This window comes from Etheostoma spectabile, chromosome 4 (genome assembly GCF_008692095.1).
Source record: "Etheostoma spectabile isolate EspeVRDwgs_2016 chromosome 4, UIUC_Espe_1.0, whole genome shotgun sequence".
NCBI classification, from domain to species: domain Eukaryota; kingdom Metazoa; phylum Chordata; class Actinopteri; order Perciformes; family Percidae; genus Etheostoma; species Etheostoma spectabile.
In genome coordinates, this window is record NC_045736.1 from 26,059,007 (window position 1) to 26,086,683 (window position 27,677).

Genomic DNA, 27,677 nt, shown 5'->3' on the forward strand with positions numbered 1-27,677 from the left:
TCTGGAGACCCTCTGAAGCAGCTTTGAGGGCAGAAGGCACAGAGCCTGACCCTGAACACACCCTTTCTCGCAGACATTATGGAAGTTGCTAAATTGGTCTCCTTGGATCTATGGAGCAGGGTGAGGGACTCAGCACAGGTGGTGAGCTGAGTTTGGAGCTGGTCCCCATCTCCCAGCTGTGGGCCTGCATTTGCACAATTACTGGTAGTTGCTGGGCATGTTGTGGAAAGGAACTTGTGAATAGTTTATGGCCACAGGGGAAGCAGTGAGCTCATCAGGCCTACGACACGCTGCCCCGTCAAAGAAGACGGTAAAGAAGGTAATGAAAACGCTGGCTCACTTAAAAAAAATTGACAAACCACACAAAGGTGAGATTTCCGCTTTATTAGTGTACGTATTTTCAAACAGCGTGTTTCACTTTATTAACGAAAAGACTACGAGGTTAGGCAGCTAACCGATGAGTTTGGCAAATGTAGCGCAGCGCTAAGCCGCTAACGTTACAACTAATCACAAACTAGCTAATGTTAACGTCAATTCAAGTTAGCTGGCTAATGTTAATTATTTGAATTACTAAAATAACGTAGGACCGACATTTAAATTAACCTAACCATTTGTTTGGTTTGTCTCACTCACTGAAGTTGGGGTAATATTAAAAACGACTTTGCCAACACAAACATCTCTGTACACTGAACAAAGATTCTCTGTACAGTAGCTATGTGTAGCCCTACATAGTGATGAGAGAGGATTTACCTCACTTTCTTTTCATTTTTTTTTTACATTCTATGGGCCTTACCTGAGGAGATGTATCAAATAAACCTGCAGAGGGAGGTATGATATTTTTCCAAGTGCTTTTCGATGTGTTCACTAAGAGCTCACTATTAAATAGTAGGCTATTGTACTATACAGTATGGGGCGGGCTATATTGTATTTCAGCAACCAAGTTTATAGTTACTATGCTATTACTTTAGTAATGCAGTTTTCATTTTGGTATTTAATCCTTCATTTACATTCTTAACAAATAATTGAAGGTGGAAAAATCATTATTGACAGATAATCCAAAATGAATCCAAATTTGACCGTTATGTACAGTACTATACTGGCACAGCTACATGCAAGTAGTTAGTCAGGAAAGGAAACAGGTGTGTTTCTGTTTTAATAAATTTCAAGTGGGTCCTGTGCTTCAAAAAAAAATTGTTTTCCCAGAAGATATTAGGATACAAACGTGGCACTCATTTTATTCTCAACAACAAGGAACACATCTGCTAATGTGTTTTAACACTCAGCTTTTCCTTAAAGGCCCTGAATGCCCTTTAGTTGTACATTCTGGACTGCATGGGCTTGTGCAATAGAGCTTTTTCACAGCAGACATTATAAATTGTCATTTTAAGATGATCACAGGTGTTACTAATAGCATTACCGAGGCCTCTGTGCTATTCAAGTGTCCCAGTGTGACAGCATATGCACAATACCAGAACCCTGACAGCTAGAATTCAGCCTTCATAAATATTTTTTTATACCTGACTGTGCTTTTCTTACTGTGATTCGTCAAAATGTTTTCTGTAAAATTGATTATCGAGAGCTTCCTGATTCTCCTTTTTTAGGTTTGTTTCACCGGTGGGATAGGGGAAATAACGTAAATAACGTAACCCATATCGGCTGCCTTTGGAAATGTTTGAGCTCTACCTTGTGAGCTATCAGGTCATTCAGTCTGCACTGTAGTCACTCTAGTCTGTATCCTTGACGTTTCTGTTCCGGGATCGCTCCGTTGCCATTGGAAAATACACCGGATAGCACTCATTTAGGCCAGGTAACAGTTGCCTTGGTGTTCCTCTGTGTTGGCATTTTAAACTCCGGCTGATTTATGACGACTATGGTTAACCTTTTCTCAGATCTCTGCTGGGTAAATCCGGACAGCTAGCTAGACTATCCGTCTAATCTTGACTTTTCTGTTGCATGACTAAACAACTTGTAAATGTTCACATGTTCCACCAAAACAAGTGCCTTCCAAGCCTATTTTGCAGCGACACTGCGTCTTTTCTTCAGTGCTTAGCACTGCCCAAGACGATTGTGATAGATTTAAAGAAATGCCGATAACCCAGAACATGTTTTCCTCCCATCCCCAAATGCTATTAGATTCAACTTTATTGTCATTGTGAGTACAGGTACAGAGACAGTAAAAGGCAGTTTGCATCCAACCAGAAGTGCAAAAAAAGCAGAAAAGTGCAATGTGATAGTCATGCAAAGACAAGTGGTGCATTGGCAAGACAAGAAATATATTGCAGTGTTATAAGAGCAGAATAAATAGGGCTATGCAATATGAACAATGTATGAGCAACATGTACAGATACAGTATGTGCAATGTAGTTGCAGTGACATTATACTAGTAGCAAGAATAATATAGATTTAGATGTGCAGTTTATTAAAAGTATATAAAGTAAGAAAATAGAATAAATATGGATATACTGAATGTGACCTATGGACAGATATTACAGTATGTACAGCAATGTGAAGTGTGGTAGGATTATAGGAGTAGTAAGATTAAGTGTATGTGCAGGATGACTAGTATGTATGTGGCGCAGCCAGACTCTCCTCCAGCATGCTTTGGAGGACGGCAAAGCGAACCTATAGTCACTCTGACTGTGGTGTGGTGACTAGTGGGATAACACAGTTTTTCTCTGCCTGTGTCCCCCTTTTATAGTTATTGCAGTGCCCGTTCAGGGTGTGCCCTTTCAGAATTGACTTACAGAGATTTCTTCCTTTATAATTAAATGTGTTTTGCATTCATGGTTAGTTATGTGCTGTACTATGCAGAGTCTAAAAGTGTGTTGGTGTGTGTGTGTGTGTGTGTGTGTGTGTGTGGTGTGTGTGTGTGTGTGTGTGTGTGTGTGGTGTGTGTGTGTGTGTGTGTGTGTGTGGTGTGTGTGTGTGTGTGTGTGTGTGTGTGGTGTGTGGTGTGTGTGTGTGTGTGTGTGTGTGTGTGTGTGTGTTTTAACTGCAACAACTCACCAGCTCTCTTATTGCACGGCTCTGGTGTGTGTACTAATAGATCCAGGGCAAGTGTGTTGACCCCAGTCATGTCGGAAGTTCAGGAGTTGAGAGGGATTTACTTAAGGGGATCTTTGCAGAAGTGTTTGCTTGTGTGTGTCTGTCTCTTTGTATGTGTGTGTTTGTGTAAGCTTTGCTGATTAGCACCAGATGTGCGGGGCTCAGGGTGTCGGCAATTGCTGAAGAGGGCCCCACTGTACTCCATTAGGCCCTGGTTGCAGAAAATGGTCAAGCAACTTCTACACACATGGTTGACATTAATATCTTTGCTGTTCATCCCGCAGATCCCTACAAAGTTAGAAACATCAGGTCATGCATATTGTATACCCTTTTCCATAAAGGTACACCTGCTAAAAATAGCTTATAGACTCCTTTCCCATTGCCAGGAGACAAGTAAGCCTGTCTGTTTTTAATTGTTTATTGTGTACCATTATCCTTCTTTTCAGTGTTTCTCTTGATTCAATGAAAAAAGTTGACTAAAATGACCGTCATGCCGTTCTACTTCCGTTCTTTTTTGATCCTGTTTGAATTGAGCCATGGATTACACATGTGATATTCATCAGTTTAATAGATAATTTTGCAAGTCAAAAAACTCTCAGTTTATTGTTAAACTGTTGAAGTATAAGACTATTAAAATATGTAATTAGAAAGTTTTCAAAGTTACATGGATGATGTCTCCCTGAAACTACGATCTGTGTGTGTTGTTCCACGGATGTAACGTTACTTAAATGAGCAGCGGATCTTGCTTGCTCTTTTGCTTATCTGCTGAAACACTTCACCGGATAAAACACATCAGGTAAGATAACGTCACATGTGTTGTGGAACAGAGCTAAGCAAGCTAGCTAGCAAACAAGTTTAGCATCAAGCTAGGTGACGTAAATTGTGTGAGACGAGAGATGTAGTTCACTGAGCGGTTTCACACAAAACTTAGTGGTCATATGACAAACCTACGGCTAACTGAGACTTTCTTTGGTTGAAAAATTATCTTTTAAATTGACAAACATCATATTTGTAATCCATATCTCAATTTAAACAGGATCAAAAAATAATTTGCCTCTCCCCCGTTCACTGGAGTGTGTGTGGGGACACTAGTTGTTGAACTATGACCATTAATTGCACTTTATTATGTTGTTCAATGCTCTATTGCACTTGTTTTGTATGTCTTGTTATGACATTTTGATATTTTTCAAATATTTTAATGAAGACGTTCATGTTTCAAGTACATGGAATCTTAGAAACCAACTACTAAATTTTTGGTATTGTGACACCCCTAACGCACACACTGCGTACTTGCTCTGCTATTTTCCAAAAGAGAGAAGTACGGTGGCCCTGAAGTGCAAATCACAACAGCAAATAGAAAAACGCAACAGCAAATCATAAAACACAAAGGCAAATAGAAAACACAACAGAAAATAGGAAAACAAAACCCCTAATAGAAAAACACAACATCATATAGGAAAACACTTCAACAAATCATTAAACTCATGATTTCAAAATAGGCACTTTTCTGTGTTTTTCACCTCTCCTTCCTTCCATATTTGCTGTTGTGTTTTCTTATTTGCTATTATGTTTTCCTATTTGCGGTTGTGTTTTCTTATTTTCTGTTGTGTTTTCCTATTTGCCGTTTAGTTTTCCTATTTGCCATCTTGCTTTGTGATTTGTTAAAGTGTTTTCCTATTTTCTGTTGTGTTTTCCTATTGGCAATTTTGTCGTTTTGTTGTTTAATTCGTCGTTGTGCTTTATGATTTGTTGAAGTGTTTTCCTATTTTCTGTTGTGTTTTTCTATTTGCCGTTTTGTTTTTCTATTTGCCGTTGTGTTGTTGAAATATTTTCCTATTTGCCTTTGTGTTTTATGATTAGCTGTTGCGTTTTTCTATTTGCTGTTGTGATTTGCACTTCAGGGCCACCGTAGTAAAGCCACTCTTACAACCTAGGATTAGTAAAAAGTAGAAAGCAATATGGAGGCTGGTGAAATTGTTACAGTGGTTTCCTCTTTTTTTGTATCTGTTTATTTAGTCACTCTTTAAAACCCGGTGCCGGCTAATTTAAAGTTAATGCGCTGTTTGCGCCGGGATGAATAGAATTTGTGGCCAAGATGACAGAAGTTAAGGGGAAGGGACTTGCGTCACAGCATCGTGACTAAAAAGGCCAAAAAATATGGGTTTATTGGATATAAACACAGATGTCCTGTTTCCATCACTGCTGATCGGAGCCTGAGCCGATTGATACCCGCGCCTACTGCGGAATCATTTGTCCCTGGACTGAATGTCAATTATAACCTTTCCCACTGTAGAAAAAAAGAGTGGAGAAGTGGTAGAGTGTTGATAAGGAGGTTGTGCAGCAGAGGCAGGGAGTTAATGTAGCTTAGGTCTCCTCCTGCTCCACTAGAGGACGGGAGAGAGCTGTAAAACATCTGTAGCGTGTCTCAGCTCAGGTCCCGTAGTCAGGTTTGACTACTGTGAGATGAATCATGTTTTTTTTCTAAGGATCTTTGTAGTTTTTCAGTCTTTATAAAGCACAGGAAAATTGAGTTTGTGCTTTGTATGTGTTAAAGTTATAATTTAAAGAGAAATAGTTTATTTAGAAAGGTTCTACATAGAAACTACTGCAATAGTTTGAGGAAGTGACTGAATTAAAGTTGTGTTTAGCGCAGCAACTAAAGATTGTTTTTTTAATTAATCTATTTGTTGTTGTCAGAAAATTGTGAAAAACAGCCGTCATAAGTTCCCAGAGCCTAGAGTGACGTTGTGAAACTGATTATTTTGTCTAACCAACAGTCAACATCCAAAGACTTTCAATTTAAAATCCTGCAAAAGAGAGAAGAGAAGCAAATCTGATTCATGAGATTAAAATTATTACTCAATTATTTAAATTTGAATAGTTGATAATGAATCCACAATTGAAAAACGTATTACTAATAGTGCAACAGATTAATTGTTTCCATCTTATGATATAGAAGATTATTGCAATAGATAACTTGAAAGTAAAAATAGTTGTAAAATCATTCTAAAGATGAACGCCGTTTATTGCTGAGGGCATCTTCTTCACTATAGAATTTTAGACAGCTATTTAGTTATTAAATTAAAAATAAATGTTGCATTCTGAAACAGCTGTCCCAGGAAAACTTTTTTCTTGTAGTATGCAAAACTTGAAAGTGTTTTTTTGTCACAAGTTATTATTTCATGTCACTTCCTCCGTTTCAACCCCACTTTCTTAAACCCTTTCCTCCGTCCTCACCTCATAGGTCTCCCCCCCTCCCCTGCCCGTCTCTCTACCTTTTGTCCCTGTGTGAATATTTCACATTGCTGCTGCCGCTGGTGCGTGATGCGAGGGACTGAGCGCTCATTGTGTGTACGCAGTGTGGGTGCTGCGGTATGCGGCTCTTTGGCGCGTGGTGTGTCGTGACAGGCGTGTGGCCGCTGACGCCAGCCGGCCGCCTGCCTGTCTGTCTGTCGTGTCTGTCTGTTTAGTTACACCTGACCGAGGCTGACTTGCCACACACACACACACACACACCACACACACACACACACACACACACACACACACACACACACACTCATTGTGACAGATTTAGTGTGGAATCATTGTACACATATTAAGGGTCATGGACTCCCCGGCACTTTAGTCCCATCCTTTCAGTATAGAAGGTTGACAATGGGCTTTGGTGTTGCTTTTGATGCTCTTCTGACTTTGTGAGTTTATGTATTTGCCAAAATTGAATTTACATTTCACATTGAAAATGCATTATTGCATTTTGTGGTTTTGACATGTGCAGGTCTGTTCTGAGGTCTCCCAGGCGATATTGCAGCGCACCATGGCGTAATCCTTGGTATTATGTGTGTTCTCTTAGGCTGCCGAGGTGAAAAGTTGAATCTGGTGTTGACCTTCTCTTGAGAAAGGGCTTAGCTCTGAAGTCAGACACAGGCCAAACGCACAGGGAGGATATTCTCAAGTTCCTCTTTCACTCCCTCACGTGCATTGCCTCTCTTCACGGCCACCCTCCCCTCGTACACGGAAACGATTAGCATCTGTGATAAGATGTTGTACATATTTCTAGCATTTTATCTCTCGCATTTTATCTCTTCTGTTTCTTTATTTGTTTTTCCATCATGGCAAAAGTCATGGATCCTCTTGTCCTGGCACTGTTAATCACAATTACATCTCATCTAGGTGCAAGGAGTTGGTGATAGAAAGAACGAGAAATAGACTGAGAGGGTCTTTATGTGTATCACTGCAGGGTGTTGAATTTCAGATGGTGAGATAGAACAAGCAAACAATTATGCAAAAATAAACAAAGTGGGGAAAAATCCTGAGCAGACTGACAGGCAACAAGGAGAAGATGTTTGAGGCAAACTAGACACGTTTTTATTTGTACTCCCAAGAGGCCAGTTTAAGACAGGTCTGTATTGTCACCAGAAAGCAAGAGAAAGTAAGAGTACAGGTCTATATTCTACTGAAACAAAAAAAAAAAACTGGATACCTGTGATTATTAAAAACCCTGACAACCAAAAAAATACTTTCAAATAAAAGTCTTGTCTTGGTTCACGTCTGTATGTCCAGTATTTTTATATTTTTAGGATCATAATGTGGACTTAAAAAGGTAGTGATCTCAGTGTTATTCAAAAGGAAATTGTTTAGGTGTCTGTGATAATAAATGTCAGTACAATTATCTAAAAAGGTATCTGTGGGACCATGAACATACAGAAAGAGACATTTAAAGATTGGTAGTGTGTGGGCTTTATTTAGCATCTTTTGTTGTTTTCCTCCCTCAGAGGGACAGAGAGCATTAACCACTGTACGAGAGTTACTAGTCTTATCATATGTCTTTATCATGAGCCTCAGACTTGCTGGTCCACAGTCTATTTTGTTTAAGCAACTTGACCCAGAATTCAAAACTAAATCTACGTCTGACATTCTTCCAGTCCATTGGAGCAGGAGAATACATGGTCTAAAGATACGCGTCCGACAGTAGATGTTGAGTCGTGCTGCACTCCGTTCTCCATCTGTTTTAGTTTTGGAGTGGTTGTGATAACCTCAGCCTGACCCCTGATTGGGCTAATCTCACCCTCATCTTCTCTTGCTGGTCAGCTGACAGAACGCTGTGCTGCAATTGGTGGGTGCACTGCTGAGGAAGAGGAATTTGTTTAGCATTGTGTTGGGGTAACAGTTAGCCACTGAGAAGTTTAGTCTACTGTCTAAACCATAGCAAAGCTTCAAAACACAAAAACAGAAGGAATGTTTAGGGTGAGTGTTCAAAGAGCCAAACATGTTGGCTTTCCCAGGCAGTAGCCTTAGAAATACTGTTTCCCTGAAGTCAGTATATAAACTTATGTATACTGTACAGTACTTACAGTAATAGTTGTTGTAACATCTGTAAATAAGTTCAACCTTCCCCCAGTCTTCAGTCTTTAGAAGTGAGCATTAATCTCCAGTTAAAAGCAGAAAATATTGTAACTAGCCCCTAATGCATCCAATGTATTAATGTAAATGAGTTTCAATCCATTTTTACTCTTGATGGAAACATCCTGTAAAATTAAGTTATATTATATTGAAGTTACTAGTTACAGTACTTCTAACTTGCTGCAAGGGACAGGACATGCCGCTGTGTAGTAGCTGCTCCAGGCAGTCTGTTTGGAGGGCTTTAGTCCAGCCAGATTAGATCAGAGGACCATTCTGTTTGTTTGTTTTTATTTGGGAGGGGCCAGGCTCCTGAGGGATAGCCCCCCCCCCCAACTACTCTGCTATCCCTCCCCAGTATTCTCCCTCAGGCCACAGTCGACTGGAGCCCCCTTGACCTCTCTGTCACCCCTTCCTAACCCATGTTAGCCAAGGCATCCTGGGAACAAAAAAGCAAATGAAGGAAGAATCTGCTGTGTCTTTGCGTCTGCAGAACCAAATCACAACCAGACCAGTTCATCTGGGGGTGTAGGCAGTGCCACCCAGGCAGAGGTTCACTCCAGCGGGTTGACCTCTCTTTTACGTTCTTGTGGGTCTGATACAGTGGTGTGAAAAAGTGTTTGCCCCCTTCCTCACTTCCTGTTCCTTTGCATGTTTGTCACACTTAAGTGTTTCGGAACATCAAACCAATTTAAACAATAGTCAAGGACAACACAAGTAAACACAAAATGCAATTTGTAAATGAAGGTGTTTATTATTAAAGGTGAAAAAAAATCCAAACCATCATGGCCCTGTGTGAAAAAGTAATTGCCCCCCTTGTTAAAACATACTATAATTGTGGTTGTCCACACCTGAGTTCAATTTCTCTAGCCACACCCAGGCCTGATTATTGCCACACCTGTTCACAATCAAGGCATCACTTAAATAGGAGCTGCTTGACACAGTAAGGTCCACCAGAAGATCCTTAAAAGCTACACATCATGCCGAGACCCAAAGAAATTCAGGAACATATGAGAAAGAAAGTAATTGAGATCTATCAGTCTGGAAAGGGTTATAAAGCCATTTCCAAAGCTTTGGGAATCCAGTGAACCACAGTGAGAGCCATTATCCACAAATGGCGAAGACATGGAACAGTGGTGAACCTTCCCAGGAGTGGCCGGCCGCCCAAAATTACCCCAAGAGCGCAGCGACGACTCATCCAAGAGGTCACAAAAGACTCCACAACAACGTCCAAAGAACTGCAGACCTCACTTGCCTCAGTTAAGGTCAGCGTTCATGCCTCCACCATCAGGAAAAGACTGGCAAAAATGGCCTGCATGGCAGAGTTCCAAGGAGAAAACCACTGCTGAGCAAAAAGAACATCAAAGCTCGTCTCAATTTCTCCACAACACATGTTGATGATCCCAAAGACTTTTGGGACAACATTCTGTGGACCGATGAGACAAAAGTGGAACTCTTTGGAAGGTGTGTGTCCAAGTATATCTGGCGTAGAAGGAACACTGCATTTCATAAAAAGAACATCATACCAACAGTAAAATATGGTGGTGGTAGTGTGATGGTCTGGGGCTGTTTTGCTGCTTCAGGACCTGGAAGACTTGCCGTGATAAAAGGAACTATGAATTCTGCTGTCTACCAAGAGATCCTGAAGGAGAATGTCCCACCATCTGTTTGTTTACTCAAGCTGAAACAAACTTAGGTTCTGCAGCAGGACAATGATCCTAAACACACCAGCAAGTCCACCACCGAATGGCTGAAGAAAAACAAAATGAAGACTTTGGAGTGGCCTAGCCAAAGTCCTGACCTGAATCCTATTGAGATGTTGTGGTATGACCTTAAAAAGGCCGTTCACGCTCGAAAACCCTCTAATGTAACTGAATAAGGACAATTCTGCAAAGATGAGTGGGACAAAATTCCTCCAGGACGCTGTAAAAGCCTCATTGCACGTTATCGCAAACGCTTGGTTGCAGTTGTTGCTGCTAAGGGTGGCCCAAGCAGTTATTAGGTTTAGGGGGCAATCACTTTTTCACACTGGGCCACGATGGTTTGGATTTTTTTTTCACCTTTAATAATAAACACCTTCATTTACAAATTGCATTTTGTGTTTACTTGTGTTGTCCTTGAGTATTGTTTAAATTAGTTTGATGTTCCGAAACACTTAAGTGTGACAAACATGCAAAGGAAGAGGAAATGAGGAAGGGGGCAAACACTTTTTCACACCACTGTATGTTCTCTCACACATAGTAGTGCTTCAAGAGAAGGGATTTAGCCAAGCGTTGAGGTTGGGCGAAAGGCAGTTTTAGCTGTGGTCCTATTTGTGTGTTGTTATGTAATCATAACTTTTTAAGTTGCTGTAAAAATAGGGAGCCTACATTTGCTTAGCTTTAAATTTGAGAGGGTGCCAATATGGATGGTGTCCAAATTTGATTAAAATAAGCTTTTTTTATTGTGAATCTGCCATTGGCTTGAATATGGCCAATTTGGCATTTTTATCACATGCTTTTCTGCTCTTGTTGGGTCCCATGATTGCTCATATCTCTTTTCACCTATTCCCATGTCTTTCCATTGACACTCTTTTCCCTTTTCTCTGCCTTTTCATGTATCTGCCTGTACAGGCCACACACACAAACACACACACACACACACACACAAACTCACTCCTCTGCTGACCTCTTCTTCATCTCCCACAAGGCCTTGGGGTAAGGCAGCCTGGCACCAGACAGTTATTTAAACCCTCAGGCAACTTCACAACAGGTCAGAGCCAGAAACAGAGAGAAAGAGCGGGAGAGAGAATTCACAGCTGATTATTTACTGATTAACTGGTGTCTTAACTTCAGAATTGAGACTTTAAGTCTTTTTGAATAATATTCATTGTTTGCATTGTTTGCTGGATTCAAATCAAAATTTCCTTTAGAAATACATAATTAAAATGTAGTTTTAGAAACCAATTTGATCCTTTGACTTTAATTGTTGCCTTTGTAGATTCCCTTTCACGCTTTAAACCCATCCATTTAAAAATAACATAAAAATATGTTATTCAGCCATAAATTAATTTGTTTTTTATTTTCATTTAATTTTAATCCCATAAAACAGGAAATAAAAGCAGGGGATGCTATGCTTGTCTTTGTAAACATTGTGACCCATGTCTTTGACACACCTCTTCTGAAGAAAGTCTCTTCATAACAGGAACACCAAGAGATGAAGGTCTCTTTTTAAAAGAGGACATGGGATGGGGAGGCAGACTTTGGAGTCTTTGTTCGACACGTGGGCCTGTGTTGTGTGTCTGTTTTGTTCTTCTAAATCCTCCTTAGTTTAGTCTGCTTTGAGCGATTAGGGACGAGGGTTTGAACGGCTCAGTTAAATGAAGACATAATTTCAGCTCTTTATTGTTGCTTTGAATAGTCTTTCTTTATATCAATAAATGACACTGGTTTGAATATTAGCTATGTTGAAAGTTTGTTCTTTAATAAAGAGAACTAGCCCAAAGTGTTCAAGGAATGTTCTGTTGCGTTAGACTTGCAGCTGGTTTGCTCTTTAAGGGATGAGAGTATATTGTATTGGACAAGTGATGTCAGTAAACCATGCCACCAGAGATGAGCCATATCACAAGAGGCATCGCTAGAAATCTGAGTTGTGCCATTAGACAGAGAGAAAGACAGTATCTTGAGAGAGAGAGGGAAAAAGGGGAGAGACACAGAACGGATTGTTCCACAACAGACTGACGGACCTTTTAGCCTTATCTTTCTGAGCTACTCTTACAGAAAACCAAGGAGAGAAGGAAAAAGAATGCCCTGCTCTTTCTCTCTCTCCCATTTCCCATTCTCTCATTTCTCTACTTCTCCCTTCCTTCTTCATTTCTTCTTCTTCTTTTGTTCACCAGTCTTTAACCAGCCTTTCTTAAAAATCCTCTTAACCCTTGCACTCCTTCCATTGTCCCCTTTCCTCAATAGCTTACCCTGATGTTTTAATATCTTGTTTCTTTCCTCACACACTATCGTATCGGTCTTCACTCTTAGAGCTCATTGCTCCTACAGATTGTTAAAGGGTAGATTTGTAAGTCTCCTCCGAGTCTCAGCAGCAGTTAGCTTTTAGTGTTACACTCTTTAAAACAGATCCCTCTCTCCATCTCATGCTCTCACTATATGTATGACAGCTTTTCAGGAGGGGTGCCATACAAACGTGGGCCTAGATGCCTTTGCAAGAACATCTTATTTGCATTTGTTTACATGTGCCACTCTCTGAACATTTTGGATTTGCAGCATGTCATGATGTTTTGGTGTAGCCCCTTGCCCAGATCCTGATACACACAGTCACACATGCATAAGAAGTATTTGGTTGTGAAGACACTGTGAGTTGTCCCTCTCCTCCCTCTCTGACAGAATGAAACGGATGGATAATTAGATATCAAAGGGAGGCAGGCAGGGTGTGGCGAGGCGCGCAGGCTCCTACGATGGTAAAGCACTTATTAATGAGATAGGCCTTATCTGCTCTCCTCCCAGGAATTCTGCCTTTGATCGGCCTCGACTCTGGACTTAATACATTTTTGATTGATAGGCTGAGATGACAGAGAGAGGCAGCGTGGATGGGGAAGGTGGGTGGACGGGGGTGTATGTGCTTGTGGAGGGAGGCGGGGGGCAACCCTCAGATGCAACTGTTACAATGCCCTTCATGTGATAAAATAACTTATGACAATAGTGTTTCACCTTATGGGATAGGATACATTAAGATGAAGCACAAACACAACTTGTTTGCATGCTGAATACATTTCAGTTACACAGACCTACACATACTGTATAAATGTACACATTCCTCTGTGCACACATACATAAATTCACAAGACAACCCAAACAGACAGCCCTATTCAGTCACCTTAACCCGTGCTATAACTCACACACAGGAGCACTAGAAAATATTTTCCCTAAGACAGAGGAGGTGTGGAGCAGGCCTGTGGAGAGATAAGGCTCTATCACCGTCTTGAGATGAGTTATAGCCCACCCAGGAGGATGTGGCTAGCAACGACCCACCCGGACATACTGCTCGGCTCGCTGGGATTGGTAGGGATGGTGTACTCCCGTTAGTGAGGCAGCATCATGGACTGAGATAACAGCCCTCCTCTCAATAACACCTTGACCAGAGGGAGGTGAGACAACCTCGAATCAGTGAGCCTCTACACACACACACACACACACACACACACACACACACACACACACACACACACAGACCCAAAAACTCCACACACATTATACACTTCCACCTCTACTTTCTCTCTCCGCCTGATAAAGAGGTGACTGAGCGTAACCATTACAACGCTGTGTCACCTTGTTATGAGTCTCTGTCAGTGTGAGGGGTCGGGCAAATTAAAGAAGCCATAACTGCTGCTCTGTCAACAGCCCGTCACCCCCTATTTATTACAATGCTAACGGGCGGGGGGAAAACCCCCCATTCAGCGGACAGATCGATCAACGTGACAGGCACATTTCAGGTCTCCAAATCAATCACACTAACAAAGGCGGGTGAAAGAGAAGGTGGTTGTTGATTTTTGTCAGAGGACTACAGCTGTGTTCCTGGATGAGTCAGGAGAAAAGGCCTAAACATACCCTCTGTTGTCCTGAGCCAAAGACTTAAACTTTATCTAACTTTCAATACTGTGGGTTAATGCATTGATCTCTGTCCCAATATTTGAATTGACTTTAGTGTCTCTGTTATTTAGGCTAGATCACACAATTGGTTTGGAGATTTAATTCTGATGGGATGTGGAGCCATATAATTCATTCTGGAAGGGGATTAAAGAACAACCATAGGCAGATTTTAAACTCACACGTCAATGTTTATTTAACATACGGACCTAGCTTTAATGCTAGACTCAGCGTGAGAGTTCGCCTCCATGAGAAACATGATGAAACAGAGGCAGTGCTAAGCAGAGAACGTTTGGGAAGCGAGACAGCGTGAGGAGGGGTTAGATGATAAGAGTGGGAAGAACTGATAGAGTGGAAGAAACCGTGTAGAGAAAGAAAATGATTAAAAACAGCAATCACCCGTCGGAGACTGATAAACCAACCAGTCGTTAATTGGAAGCGTGCAACTCGTGGGGATATGGTTGGATTAGGTTCACTTCTTCCCCTCCTCTCTCTCTCTTTTTTTTCCTCCTCCGTGGACTTAAATGTCTCAAAGATGCATTTCATTATCAACAGTTAAAATTATTACAATTAATGTAATATATTTTTTCACAGTTGCCAGCCGATGTATAAATATTGAATTGACACTTTTAGAGTTCATTCTACTGTACATCGGAAACAAACTTGGAAAGACAAAATGTCGTTTGTTAGCAAAGAAAATGAAAAAGGAAGGCAGTCAGAGATGGAAAGACCAAGAGCGGTGAGGTAGCAGCTATTTTTGAGTGATCTAGGCTTTTGGGGTACATAGGAGATGGGAGATGGGCGGTGGTCCATAAACAAAGGGCTGACAGCCCACCCATCACCCCGGCAGGTCTGGCTTGTGCTGCCTAGATAAAGCAGGGCTGCTGCCTCTTGTATCAACACCATCCATCATCCATCTTTGTCTGCTCATTCGCCCTCACATCAGCCCTCTCACTCTTGACACCTGCCCCTCTTCCAGCTGTGTGGGTACCTTTAACCATGCTTTCACCAAACTCTTAATACAGCAACTACAACTGTGATTTTTTTTTCATTACCCCTCTTTATATATTGACCTAAACTTTTCCAGTTAAGCCAAACCTTTGGTGAACATGTGTGTTTTTTATGCAACTGTCAATCTGAGCTGTAGTTCCTCGGCCTGTTGTCTTTTTTCCACTCATTTGATGTGACATAGAGGTTGTGGTCTTTGGGGAATTATGCATCTCAAACTCAACTTTGGAGGGATGAGCATTAATCATTGATTTGTCCACATCATCCCTGCCTTTCATCTGTTGCTGCTGCTCATTTTTGGTTTTAGCAAAGACAACGGGTACTGACAAGTGAAATGAAAGGCATTGTTTTCTTTTTATTTCTTTTTTGTATTATGTAAGAACATGCAGGTTTAATGTATTTTGGGTGTCAAATCAGACAAAGAAGTCTGAATGAGCTCTGGCAAAATAGCATTTTCCAAAACTAGCCTGACGAAATATTAAACCATGATTTAGGGAATTTTAACCCCCTTAAAATGACCCTTCAGGCCACCATTGTTCCCTTGTCAATTTGGTTTTGTTTGAGCATCTCCTTCCTTTCTTTGTTGCTCGTGGGGAATGAAATTATGCAAATGGAGATGGGCACTCTGAAGAAAAAATGTCTCCCATCCTTGCTGCCCCCTAAATACACACACCATTCAGCAAGCTCTCTTTTGGCCCAGTTTGGTGGGTCTGTCTCTTTTGGCTGTCTCTCAAACATACTTTAACAGTTGTAGCCATATTGCCTGTACCCCGTCCTTTCTTTTATCCATTCTGGTCCATTTGAGTCAGACTGGACGTGCTGAGACAGGAGGATAGAATGCTGTCAGCCATTTTAACAAACAATATTGGGTTATCTAACTTTGAAAAAGAACAGAAAATTAAAGTTGCCCTGTGCTTTGATTAGTTGCCTCCTCTACATGTTCACATTTAAAAATATAGGATTTTTGCTTTGAAGTGACATTTAATGACGGTTTGGTTCAGAGGAAACTTTTTATTTATTCAGTTTTTCATTCCGTTCCACCAATCAAAGAGGATTCGAGAGATCGAGTAGCGACCTAGACACTGAGCAGAGCAGAGCGGCCGGGGAAATGGCTCAACTAGAGGATGAATTAAAATGAATAAAAGCCAAGAAGGAAAGAATGGGAAAATTGGCTATCACTTGTGCAGCATAATGAACAAAGTGCAGATACCACTGCCTTTTTGTGCCAGGGGGCTAGAGGCTCTATGTTCTCACACTAGTAGAACAAATGAGAGTGAACGGAGCCAGAAAGAATAATGATTGTCCATTAGCCTGTCCCTAAATTCTGCTTCCTGTTGTAGCTTTAGGGAAGCAGAGTTCCTGAGTTGTGGGAACCCATCACGTGGCCTCAGTGCACCGTTGGAATACCCCCAGCCTGCCCTAATGTACCCAGACCCAACTCTCCCAACCTGTGTATGCACTGAAAGTTGAGCACTGAGTCGGGTTTTCACTCAGAGGTTTAAAGGCTCTGAGCGAGTTTGGAAGAATACTAAAACACAAAATGTTTGAAACTATAAAAAGAAATCTTTGTAAGACCATTTTTAAATCTCCAGATGCTTTATAAAAATGTTATTTTATTCTTGTTTGTATGTCTTCTGTAAAACACGTGGCAACTTGTTTCCAAAAACATATATATATATATATATATATATATATATATATATATATATATATATATATATATATATAATACAAAATTAAATATACCACAATGGAAAAATTAAATCCATTTTACCCAACCTTCACCTGTTAAAAGGAAACTACCAGTTTTGCTGCATAGCCAAGAAACTGACTTTTTTTATAATTTTGTTGAGTGAATAAGTTATTCCCCTCATAGACATGACAAATGGGCACCATCATCTCCTCATGAGCTCATCGCTGCATACCCTCAGCTCTAATGATGTTCACACATCAAACAGCAATGATCAACCCTCTGTCTGTGGTTAGACTGAATAAATGATTGGATGTGACATAAGTAGACTGGGAGTGGGCAAAAGTGAGTGGTGTGAAAGTGTGTGTGTGGGAGAAAGAGAGCAAAGAAAGGGGCTTCATGATATTAGCCCTGAGGAATGCGATGTGTTGGAGGTCATGTGAAACACCGCTGGCACTCCGAATAACCTTCAGGAAGGCTATCACGACATGACCCGGATGTAGTCAGGTCATGTGTCAGGGCAAAAGGCTCGTCTCTGTTGACAGCCCCCTTCCCAATCTATACACAATTCTAACTCTGCAGCTTTCTGGGAACCGTACTCCCTGGCTGCTCAGTTTAAAGGGCTCTGTCCCCACAGGAAAAGACACGTTGATTTGACTGACCAAAGCATAGACAGTCATTGTTTGCCGTTAGGATATCGAGGAGCTATATTCTAGGGGTGTGAGCTGAGAGGAAACTTCCCTCAGGAAGTATTGTGGTCGACTAATCGAACCCACATCTTGATGTACTGTATTTTACTAGTCATACCCCGTCTGGTTTATAATTTGAATCCGAGAGAGCAAAAGGTGTCGCTGGCTTGACCCACATGGACCATTGATCAATGTTTGAGGGTCTAAGAATAGAGAGGGGTGGAGAAGGGAAGGCGATGGATCATGGGTGGAGGAAGGGTTGACCTAAAAGTCACAGAGTTCAAGTTGCATGTTAAACAAACCTTTAAATGGCTGCAGCCTGAGGTTTGTGTAAGTTTAGTAGATTAGTGTAAATTTGCAGAAGTAACTTAATTTTCTGAGAAAATAAATGGCAGAATTTTGCTTGAGCACAAAAACGGTCAACTCTCAAGGCAAATGGAGGAAAATGAAGCGAGACTGATGGAAAGACTAATAGCATTTAGGACCTGCTGCCACAGCAGTTATCACTGCACTTTACTTTCTCACAAAGTGCAGAGTAAACTTAATAAAATGTTTATTAAATGTAAGTAATCAAGACTTCTGAGAATGCTCCTATTAGGCCTGCACAACATTATAAAAAACTGACATTGCGATTTTTTTTTCCTGCAATATATTTCGATATGAAAAAAGAAAAAGTTATTTTTTAAAAGATTACATAAATAGCTCTATTTAGAAATATTAAATCATTTTCGACTACTGTTGTGATTTTGTAGGGGAGTGCATGTACACAGAAGATAAAAAGGAAAAAGGATCTTTTCTGTACCATTTTTTTGTTGAACTTTAATGCTTTACAAACACCAAATCAAGTAATGTGGCTAACGCTACTCTTCTGAAGTGGTTTTGGAGAGGGAAATTAGGTAGAAATACACTGGCTGACTAGCATGACACCATTGTATTCATATAATACTATCAATCCAGGCTAAAGTGTATGACAATGACTGCATATTGCATCCTCTAAATTTCAGGCTGTGGTCAACTAGCGGGGCCAGCTTGTTAGTTTGATAAATGGATCAGACCTGCATGTCGCGTGCACTAGCAACAAACTCTCTGTATCCAAGAAAAATTAAACAGTGTAAATTACGTTAGATCAGACACAGACTTCTGTAGATTTCCTGCATCGCAGCTCCGAACTGTAACGTTTGTTTCTTTAGGCTAACTATATTAGCTTTAGCCTGGCTGGTAGCAGCTTTCTGCGGGGGAAATGGCCGGGAGACGTTGTGATTATGTTGCATTAATCAGGTAATTTAATTCGTATTTGCAGCGAACATAAAACACTGACTACTGTAGCTTCACTGACTACCCATCAAAACTATGCGCATCACTGTGTCAGCGGTAGTTGCCCCCTACGGTACTTTTCTACACACTGAGAGCCTCACTTTCCACATCAATAAACCTCGTCGGACTAACGTCACACACACAGGTTGCCCACATGGCTACCTGTCTTAAAGGGGAAGGGTTGGCCAATAATAATCATGTAAAAAGAGAATGGTTAACGTTTACTTTTCCATCAAGCAGCAAAAAAGGATTAGCGTCAACATTGCAACGTCCTGTGATGTTACTATTGCGCATGCGCAAATTGTGATATCGATGCTAAAACACAATATCATTCAGCCCTAGCTCCTATTTACTGCTGAAACTATTAGACAATTAATCAGTCGATCAAGGGGAAATGATCAAGAACTATTTTAAAGACAAATGAATCCCTTAAGTATGTTCATCAAGCAAAAAGGCAAACCATTCTCAAATTGTAGTATTTAATGCTATCCTCTGTGTTGTTGTTAATACATTGGGGTTTTGGTATGGGATAAAAAATATATGCCAACAGAAACTGAATTTGAATCATTTATATTTGAGTTTGTATTGTTTAATTTAAATCATTGCATTGAAAAACTGAATCTGAATAGTATAGCTTGAAATTAAATGTATTCATTTGGAACTGAAATCCAATAAAATATGAAGAATGAAGTGGCTAGCAAGTGCACATCATTTGTGCACACTGCATTTCAGAACACTGGATGAAATGTTTGTGGAACATTGAATTCAATCTTTTTGTTGAGATCGAGAAGGTGGATCATCGCCAGTCTGCTTGCAGGAGGAGAATCTACTGTCTGCAACTTTGCCCACAACGTGCAATGGTAGGTAACATTACCGACACTAATAGGCTATGATGTAATCAATAGTCGTTATCTCTTATTTATCCCTTGTCAATAAATTAAAAACTCGTGAGATTTCATGTTTGTAGTTGTCATAACAATTGCATTGAGAATTGCATTAATTAATCTTAATTACATTCATCTTACAGAAGCTAACGGTTTACATTAGCTTGTAATTTACTGCGTACATGTAACATTAGCTCATTGTCCAGTAGCTTCTATCTTTCAAACAAATGCGGTGCACAATATGATCAGCAGTTACAACAAGGTAAACGCTACCAGCTAATGAGCTACCACATGATATGCAGTAAATTGCAAGTGAGAAAGGTTAAATAGAACTATAGACACACAAGCTTCAACCAACATATGAAAAGTCATAATAACGCCATTGATAAACAACCACTAACACAGAAAAGCTAGGTATTAGTGTGTTAGTTTACACTTCATCATGGTCTTAACTGACAACTGTACTACAGTTACATAAAGGTCCGTCATGTTACAGTATGCTTAAATATACTTGATACAATTCTAATGTTACCAGGGCAGGTTGGATAACTACTGGATTAACCTAAAGCTTTCTCCTTCTGTCTGCAGTCTGGAAGCAACACCATCATCGGCAGCTGAGTCTGATCGCCGCTTCATGTTGAATATACTTGTGTACAGTATATAGTAATGTTTGAATAAATGTTATATTGAAGATACACATCGTTAATGTCTTTTTAGAACTTGTATACCTAACAAGTTATTATTAAAACGGGTAGCATCTGAATATAGTTATTCAGTTAGAATTTTCCTGTGTCCAGGTCATAAATTGATGGAAAAATAGACATTGAAAAACAGTTTATATTATAAACACACCTAAAAATTTAAATACACAGACAAAGCAGTTAATTTAATGCATTTATTTTCTTAACGTCAAGCTCTAATATAGCAAATAATCTATTCAACATGTCTCTATGGCCTCTGTTTCCCTGCTCTCTTGTCTTGTGCTTTCCCTCTCCTCTTCTCCATCTCTCCCTTCTGGTGATGCTAGTGCACACTTGGGCCTTGTTTTTCCTCTTGGATTGGAGCAATCCCACTGCTGCAGACTGGTGCAGACTGTCCTAATGCCTCATCCATGTTGAAAAACCAGGGCCAACTTGCTGCTGTGGCTTCCATTCTCAGTGACCGCCTCCGTTTGTCCCTTAGTCCCTGTTAAAAGACAGAAAACACAAGAAAAAGATGTTCACCGTTATGAATGCTATGACATAACGTTATACTTTTTACGTTGGAATCTTCTCATACATTTTAACTTTTATTTAACGTTGCTAGTAAATTTAAAAAAAAAGGTGCAGCTTTACCTTCAATCCTCAGCTACAACTGATAAACACCAATTTCTAAATCTCTGCTAACATTACGCATATACAGTAACGGCATATAAAAAGAGATGAAAATGCCACCAGACATTAAACTTTACAAACAAAAGACAGCAACCCAGCTAACAGCCTGATATTAAATGATAGGTTCAGTTAGCGTAACGTTAGCTTGTGATGTATTTTCCTTATTATTAATAGCAATTTTTACCAGCCTTAAAGCGTTTACCTTATTGTAACACATTAATGGTGATGACAAATGTATAGCAAACATTAAAGATACTTACATTTAAATGATTTTTTGCGCGGTCAGCGATGACACTCCAATTCTGCTTTGCTCACATCCGCCATTATTTTTTGTTTTTTTAACAAGGCGGCAAAGCCGCGCATAGGATTTTGTGGGATTTGGGAGCGCTGAAGATATACATTGATCTGTGCTCGATCATCTTTCAAGGACACGGATGTCTGTCACAGTAACTTGAAATGGATTTTTGTGAACAGAATTTGAATTGTGAGAACTGAATGTGAAGACATATAGAGAGTTTAATTTTCAATAATGATCATATTTTATTGGATTTCAGTTCCAAACTAATAAATTAAATTTCAAACTATATTATTCAGATTCAGTTTTTCAATGCAATGATTCAAATTACACAGTACAATTTTTAAAATTATGTGATTCAAATTCAGTTTTCAATGCAATTATTCTATATAAGTTTAGCAATTCAAATTGAAATATAAATGATTGATTAAAATGAAATTCAGTTTCTTTTGGCACATATTTCAGCCCATATTTTGGTCTGTTCCGACAAAAAAAAAAATTTGAAGATGTCACTTTGGGATTTAGAAACGTTTCTGTCTGTGGTGTGGTTTAAGACCCTTTTCTTTGACAATATTAAAGAAAAAGCCTCATTTAAACAAATCCACTTCACGTCAGTTACACAGCTTTTTAACAAGGTCAGAACAGCTCAACTTGTATGTGTGTGCTCATCTGTTTGCAGCATTTGTGTGTGTGCGTGTGTGTTTTAATGTTTTAACATATGCAATCCCTTATAAACAGTGTTTTATGCAAACAGTGGCAGAGCTCCCATCAGATAAGGCGCCAGAACAGGAGGAGACTGCTTTGTGAGGGAGAGAGTGGAGAGGAGGAGAGGCAGAATGAGTGAGGGTGAAAGCGGAGGCACTGTGAGAAATGAGCACCAACATCATGGCCCAGAAAATGTCTCTTTTGAACATTCTGAGACAGCTAAATAAATAGCAACGCGATTTGTCTGAGGAACCTTTGTGTTTTTTTGTATTTGACCTTTAAACATTTTAACATAAAAGTTCTGTGACCTTGTTACAGGATTTTAGTTATAACTGATACAATTGTACAATATACAGAAGTTGTATAGGAATAAACAACCCTACAATTTGTTTAATTTGTTTGTTGAACACAAAGAGGACCATGTAGCTTTAGCCCTGAAAATCAGATATTTTTCCCTGGCATGTGATATCAGCTGTCCACTGCAGTCCAGTGTTATCTGAGTTTTAGGTGTTTTTTGGTGTAATCTGCTATTTGTGTGTGTGTGTGTGTGTGTGTGTGTGTGTGTGTGTGTGTGTGTGTGTGTGTGTGTGTGTGTGTGTGTGTGTGTGTGTGTGTGTGTGTGTGTGTGTGTGTGTGTGGTGTGTGTGTGTGGTGGTGTGTGTATCTGATGGTAAGACATGGCAGGACATTGGCCACTTTATCATTGCTAATGTAATCTTCCCTCTACTTCCTCTACCAACGCGACATAAAAGGCAGCTGCCTGATAGAGAAAAATACATCAACTTGTACCATATTTCTCTCTTTCTTTCTGTTGCTCTTAAAAATGTCTCCAATCCCCTCTGAGTTTTGATGCACGTCTTGCCTTCCAATTTTAACTTTCTCATCATTTCTCCTCTCTATTGTATGATTTTCTTCTGTTTTTTGAAAATTGAGGAAGCACTGTGGTGTTGACTGAACTAGTACTCTGCCCTAGATCAGCTAAATCTCTCATTTTGAACACCCCCCCCGCCAATTTCTGTCACTCCAGGAGACAAATGTGCATCTCGAATTCATTCCCCCTCTCTCCCTGTGCCCACTGGCTCCCTGAAACTCAGTTCCTTTCGCCTTTGAAGTACTGCGTGCAGAATGGAGATTCTTTGCATGGTAAATTTGCCCAGTTGCCCGCAGCGTATCCATTACACAAGTTTAAAGTATGCTTCGGAGTCGTTTTGGAAGGACCCTTTTTTCTCACTTCACAACCAATTTCTCTGTGTTTTGAACTTCGGTAGTCATGAGCCATGTAATCTGTAAATTGGGCCCTTTCTTACAAGCTTGCGCTCCACCATTGAGCAGCGTTTGATGTGCAATTATTTTGCTCATTACAAGTTAATTTTATTGTTATAGTTTGCAAATGTTTCTTGGGGTCATGATGTTAAAAGTTTCTGAAAAAGAAAGAAAGGGGGCGAATTAGCAAGTCGAGCGCACATCACAGCAGCGTGGAGAGCTCATTTGAGATGCCAGAGCTGGCTATCTCTAGGCTCACTTTCAAGCCTTTTAGAAACAACCTGCTGGGTGGTTTGAATAGCTAAGGAGAAGTTGATCTGGGATTTAGTGTGGAAAAGGGATCCAAGGCCTTTTATCTGCTGTAAAAGGTTGGGAAAATGGAGATTTGTCGTGTTTGTTAGAACGGAACCATAATCTCTTCCACAGAAAAATCTTTGCAGTATGGGAATCATACATCCCAAATATTTAGCTTTTGTCTCCATTCTCTCTCCACACACATCTTGGCAACCTGGTGTGATTATGTACATTTGCCGTCACACTGTTGATATGAGAAGGGAGGGATGGTAAAGAAGAAAATCTGTCATTTTTTCAGAAATACCGGATTTGAGTGGCTTGCTGATTTCACATAGAAGAAGATCAACACATTAATTATGTCTGGCTCATGAACAAAGCTATTTGTTGGAGCTGCTAAATGTCATTGTTAGAGCGTGGCAGAACAACTCTGAACATCATAAAACCATGCCGCTAAGCCTTAAATTCATGTCACTGAATTAAGTTGTCATCTTCTTCCTTTTTTTCAACAGCTGCTAAACCCATTGATGGAACTAGATTGGATTTTACAGTGACTTTTTACTTTTCATTTTCAATTAATTGTATGATACCCCAAATCACTTGGCAAACTACTCCTATTGTTATGCCTTTCTTGGCTTAAATAAAGACAGCTGGTTTAGTTGCATTGCTGTTTTATGTTTGATCCAGTCACCCTAAGTTAAATATATTTATAATTATCCTTAGCCGTGGGACAGAATAACCAGCACACGTGCCCAAATTGTTTGTAGACTCTCCTTTTCATCTAAGGAAGAGATAGCGCTCTGTGCTCTTTCTTTTACCTCACTTTCATTTCTCCCTGTCTCATGGCAAAGGCAAATTCTGTTGGACTGTGTTTTTTAATACCATCAACGGCGTTAAATAAACTTTGTTAACAACAATAGCTGCTGGCAAAGCGCCTCCATACACAAAGGAGAGCCAACAGGTTCAAAGGCAATGCATCACTCTGCTTCTGATTCTTCATTATTCATCCTTCTGTCTTTACCTCTCATCCCCCATTCTTTTCTATGTATGTGTGTGTGTGTGTGTATGTGTATGTGTGTTTTCTTTGTGGCTCTTTGTCTGTTAAACTGCTACATGGTCTGGATACTGAGGCTTATTAGCTGTTCAGTTTAATTAAAAAAGGCCATTCATATGAAAATGTGAGTCCGATAGCGATAGCTGTCCCCAGCAGCTTCCTCCTGTTACTTTTAATTAGACATCCACTTGATTGACATCAAGTCTACTGGCTGGCGAAAGCCTAGTGTGTGAGCGAGAGAGAGCGAGAGAGAGAGAGACAGACAGACAGACAGACAGACGGACAGACAGAGCGAGAGATGTGTACGTGTGTGTAGGCATTTTCTACACAAACATTACACAGAAGTGCATAGATACTAGCTCTAAGGGCATTAAAGCGTTCCTGCGGGAGACTGTACATTAAAATTCACTTTGTCGTCATGAGGTAATTATCCGCAAAGTAGCACAGTGTCTGGCTGCCCACCTAGTCACTCATGTCCTCCGGGTCATGTCCAACAATGAACAGTAACCTTGTGATTATGAACAGGGTCCACAGTGTTACTGTGTTCAGTCACACCAGCACCACCCGCCATGCTGATGGAAAAGGTGATGAGCTAAGTTTCAATTTCTATTTGTCCTCTCTTTCCTAATTCACTCTCTCTCTTTCCCTCTGTCTCTGGAGAGAAGTGGTTCTCTTCATCTGTTTTCAGTGCACGCTCCAGCTCTCTCTACCTTATTATTATACTGTCAGCGGCACGTGCCTGGCTGATAGATGTTCCTCTCAACTGTTTACTACAAGCAGATGATTTAACTAAGGCTCTCTGTTCAACTTGACCTCTCCTCTTTGCTTCTTCAAAACAAGATGACTTCATCTGTTGTTTACGACGACTCTATTTTATGGGAGCAGGCAGAGGAATAGGCTAGCTATACGGTTTATGGTTGTATTTTAAGATGAAGGTGTTTGTGTGTGTCTTAAAGTGGAAATTGAGGTGTATGTGTGCATTTATTCCCCCTCACAACTCCGTTATCGCAGGGCAGATTGCATGCAATCCAGACTCATTTTGTGCAGCTTGTATTTCCGAACACAACAACATCTCATGTGTGTTGGAGTAACAGTGCACCAAAACCTTCGATGTCTCCAGCTGAATGTAGCCCAGAGTGGCAGCCTGTTTCATGTTAGGGGCTAAGTAAGACCCACCTCCTCGCAGACTGCAGTCTCCAGCAGAAATGACCCATCAGAAGTCACTGCGCTGTAAAGTTGTGTTCCTTTCCACGTGTTTTGTTTTGATTTGCAGGACGTTTGGAAATGATTTGGGAAAAGGACCTGATGGCAGCAGGGATACCAGAGCAATACATTCACCGTGGACCTGAAATGTTGTTCCAATTACTGCCTTCATTATGGGTTTGTCATCCCCAGTTTAAATGCACGGCGGCCTGCATTTCATGCTGTGGCAGGAGAGGCCACTTGTTTTTTTTCATGTAGTCTGATATCCGCTGCAGGCAAATGCAGCTTAGTGTGGAGACAGCCACACATAGGGGGCACTCCATGTAAAAATGTGAATGAACTGAAACTAAAGAGGGACTACATGAAATGGGTTTTCATTGTGATGTCAGTTTTGGTCTATCAGTAATTGTAATCTCAGGTCTTCATTATCATCATGTTTTAAATCCAAATTTAATACGCATGTCATCCACTTGTGAAATAAAAACTACTTTAAGTTGTTTTGTTTTGCTTTAGAACGGTTCCATTTAAAGGTCTACAGACCTCTATTTTGTTACTCTGTTACACAGTGTTCTCTCCTTCCTCTCAGGAAGATTAAATCACTTGTGTTACTCGGAAATGCTCCAGGCAATAAGGCAGGATGGAGCACGTACAAAAGAACCTAACATGGTTTGAAAGAGCAAGACAGAGAGTTAGACAGAAGGGAGTGTGTTGTGATGTAACATCATTGTGGCGACTCTCTTGACTTAACACCATTAACCATCCAGTGTGAGAGTCCAGCTGTCTCTCTGAACCACTGAGGTGAGTTACCTGGGCTGACTTACCTGTCCTCCCAATGCCCCCCAGGATACAGTGTTTCAGCCAGGCCCCGTGTACTCCCCTCTCCACAGCACTTAGCAGTGATTAACCCCGGATTCGGCCAGCCCACCTGCCATCTGACTACCATTACAGCCCTGCTTATCTGCCTCTCTATCTCCCTACAATAGGACCGGGGCCTGGGCTAGGCTGGGGGATCGGGCTGGGGAGGGCTGCCTGCTCTGTTTAATAATAAATCATTAGCTAAACACTTTTGTCCATTTGTGTCATGTTACATGTACTTCAATTTTCTGCTCTGTCTCTGTCCATCAGCCCACCTCCTGCTCTTTCCGTTCCCTTTCTCGTCACCACTGCCGTCTGCTGCCACCTTCCAGTCGCTGCCAGTGTCTTCCCACCAGACTTCTCCTTCCTGTTTTTTTACCCCATTCACTCTCTGTCTCCTGACAGACTATACATCTAACTGGTTCCTTTCAAAGCAAAGGTTTATCATCTATCTTCACTTAAGCAGCCACATGATTGTATGTATCCTATAATCCGACCTAGTGGGGGAAAAAAACATTTGTAAGGCTTTCGAGATCTCAGGAAAGAAAAAAATTGATTTTCCACCTTGAGTTGATCATTCCATTATGTTAATCCAAGCAAACGTACCGCTTCATGTTTTGTGCCTGTTTCTCAGAATGGCTACATTCTGAATGGCACCATTTGAATTGGCCTGTTTTGGCTGCTACTGTGTCAAAACCATCCATTCAGACATATCACTGCTTCACTGTAAACTTGTTTTTGTCTGGTTCAGTGTAAAAGGACACCGCAGAGGTACAACGACTGCAGAGGATTTGTGTCACATACACACACACACGTAAATGTGCTTGACAACAGCATCGGCAATCTGGACAGCGGGAAGGAGATAAGTCTGTTGGTTCATCTAACTTGTATAAAGTGATTATGGACATACTGAGCCCTCCATATTTAGACTGCTTGACGCCCCCTCTTCAGTTCCCCTCTGGTCCGACTGTT

The 27,677-nt window shown here is 40.6% G+C and overlaps 2 long non-coding RNA genes across 2 annotated transcripts; both read left to right on the top strand.

Annotated features, from left to right (window-relative positions):
* The first annotated feature begins 60 nt into the window (after nucleotides 1-60).
* LOC116688672 (uncharacterized) lies at nucleotides 61-26,930 on the top strand. The gene is made up of 2 exons (XR_004331834.1): nucleotides 61-141; nucleotides 25,921-26,930. It is a non-coding gene; the product is annotated as an uncharacterized LOC116688672 (long non-coding RNA).
* On the top strand, nucleotides 19,586-20,359 carry LOC116688670 (uncharacterized). The gene is made up of 2 exons (XR_004331832.1): nucleotides 19,586-19,642; nucleotides 20,255-20,359. It is a non-coding gene; the product is annotated as an uncharacterized LOC116688670 (long non-coding RNA).
* Nucleotides 26,931-27,677: the final 747 nt, after the last annotated feature.